The following is a 2,743-nucleotide window of genomic DNA, read 5'->3' as shown; positions in this document are numbered from 1 at the left end:
GAAATAAATTGTGTATTCAAGTCGTTTCTGGTAATCTGTCGGTTTCAACTCTTCGACATGTTGAATTTTGCATGGAAACAAAAAAATGTGTACAAAAATGAAAACAAAACCGGATATATAAATACGGGTTAGATAAAAAAACTGCAACAAGGCCTTAATTTTTACATTTTTTTTAACTTTATTGAATGGAAGCAAAAAAATGTCGGAAATAGCATCAAATTTTGGAATAAGTTTAGATTTGTTCGAATTGGCCACTACTGGCACGAATTCAAACTGCCAATGAAACCGTCACACGCTGCCCGAATGTTGCTCTGCGCTACGCCGGGAATGGGCCAATGAAATTTTGGTGGCCATTGTGCGCTGGAAATAAAGCGAGGAATCTCATTTTGTAACCATTTTTGGGTGGGGCGTGCTGAGTGCGTTGGTACTGAGTCCTGTTGGAATGTCCAAGGCCTGCGGCCAAAATGTTTGCGTGCCCAAGGCTTTAATACACCCTCCAAAATATTTTCGCAATAATATTCGGCATTTATTATCATGCCACGGTCGATTAATACGAGCGGAGAACGACCATCGGCTGTTATGGCGGCCAACACCATCACTTTGACAGGCGCTTGAATTCTGGTGGCCAATCGAAGGTGTACATTTTCAGCTGACCTCTTTGGCAAATCAACACGATCATTTTGTTTGTTTACAACTGCTGAACAACGAATGTTTTCTCATCGGAGAAAACCAAAAAAATCTCTTTAGCTCTTTTGAGTCTATTTTCTTTCTGTTGCGGTGTGAGTTCTTGCACTTTTTGGCATTTAAATGGCTTTACCCCGAACTCACTTTTCAATATTTGCCGAATGGAAAATTGCTATATGGTCAGCTCACGAGCCATTTTTCGGCTACTGCGACGCGGGTTGCGATCAAGTCGCTTCTTTTTTTTTCGACCATTTCTGCTGATATTTCCGTTCTCTTCCGTCCACTTCCTTGACGTTGGGCTACGCTACCAGTATCACGGTAACGAGCGATGGTACGAGACACAAAAGATTTATTCACATTTAAATGCTGGAGTGCTCTAACGATAGCGACCAAATATAAAGAAATCACACTATCACGCTTAGATTCCATCACGAATAACTTTTTTTCTGGAAAATTCACACCAAAATGCTTTTGTATGCTTGTTAACATATAATGAGCTATCACTGGAATAATTTTAACATCTTTCGGACGAGCGGCTTAAAAATGACAGCAGTTTGAACATTTGTTGAAGAATATTTTGGTCTTTAAGGTCATCCTTTTAAAATGATGATTTGTTGGAGATTTTTGCAGAAAATTGCACAAATTACGGTATTATCCCAAAAATGTGTTTTTACACCCTCCACCATACATAGTATGGGGGGATATTAACTTCGTTATTCCGTTTGTAACTCATCGAAATAATCATTTTGACCCAACAAAGTATATATATTCTTGATCAGCGTAAAAGTCTAAGACGATTTAGCGATGTCCGTCTGTTGTAATCACGCTACAGCCTAAACGAATTAAGATAGAAAGCTAAAATTTTGCACAGATCCCTCTTTTGTCTGCAGGCAGGTCAAGTTCGAAGATGTGCTATATCGGTCTACGATATCATATAGCCCCCATATAACGGTACCCCCGATATTCGGTATTTTGATGATTTTAGCCACATTTTTCAACGGAATTGTCTGAAAATCCACACAAGAAGTTTCTTTTGGGTACTTTATACCTCGGCAGAGAATTGTCTATATAGGTCCACGATATCGTATATCCCCCATATAACGATACCCTCCGATATTCGGTATTTTGATGACTTTAACCACATTTTCAACGGAGTTGTCTGAAAATCCACACAAGGAGTACTTTGTGGGTACTTTATACCTCGGAAGAGAATTATCTTTATAGGTCCACGATATCGTATCGCCCCCATATAACGGTACCCCCGATATTCGGTGTTTTAATGATTTTAGCCATATTTTCCTATGGCATTGTCTGAAAATCCACACAAGGAGTTCTTTGTGAGCACTTTAACTCCTGAAAAGGTAATTGTCTATATAGGTCCAAAATATCGTATATCCCCCCATAAAGCACCTTCTGATATTAGTCATTTTAAAGATTTTAAAAGAATTTTTAATAGATTTTATTTTTTAAAAATTTCCAAATTAATTCCAAATGGTGGAGGGTATACAAAGTTCGGCCCGGCCGAACTTACTGCTTTTTAACTTGTTGATATATAGAAATTCCTGGCGTTTAGATAAGATTAAGATTCTTGCCGTCTTCTAGGTCCGATAGTTGAATGTTATGACAAGTAATTTTGGAGAATATTTTAACATGCTACGATCCCGTTTAAATTGAGGGACCTTTCTTGGCTCGCATAAGGGTTAAAATTTTCCAACTAAAATGCACATATTCCAAGAGTGAATTTGCCCCCTCTATTTCGTAGCGGTCCACTCTTTCACATACGTCCGCCACAACATTTTGAAATGTAATAACTCTCCCATTTCTTCAAACTTCGGGTATTGTCTTCACGACAATTTGTAACGGAAACCATCCGTGCTAAATGTTCTGAAAGTTATGGGTTATTAAAGGCTAACTTATATGCTTTCCTTGTGTATTCTGATATTTCGATACTATCAAACTACAACCAACAAACAAAACTTACTCGATCCAAAACTTATCATATTTACTTATTCTTCTACCAATTTCCTTCAATTCATTAATTAACGATTAACTTTGGTTT

The sequence above is a fragment of the Musca domestica genome, unplaced genomic scaffold (genome assembly GCF_030504385.1).
Source record: "Musca domestica strain aabys unplaced genomic scaffold, Musca_domestica.polishedcontigs.V.1.1 13, whole genome shotgun sequence".
Taxonomy (NCBI): Eukaryota; Metazoa; Arthropoda; class Insecta; order Diptera; family Muscidae; genus Musca; species Musca domestica.
Note: the sequence above shows the minus strand (reverse complement) of the source record.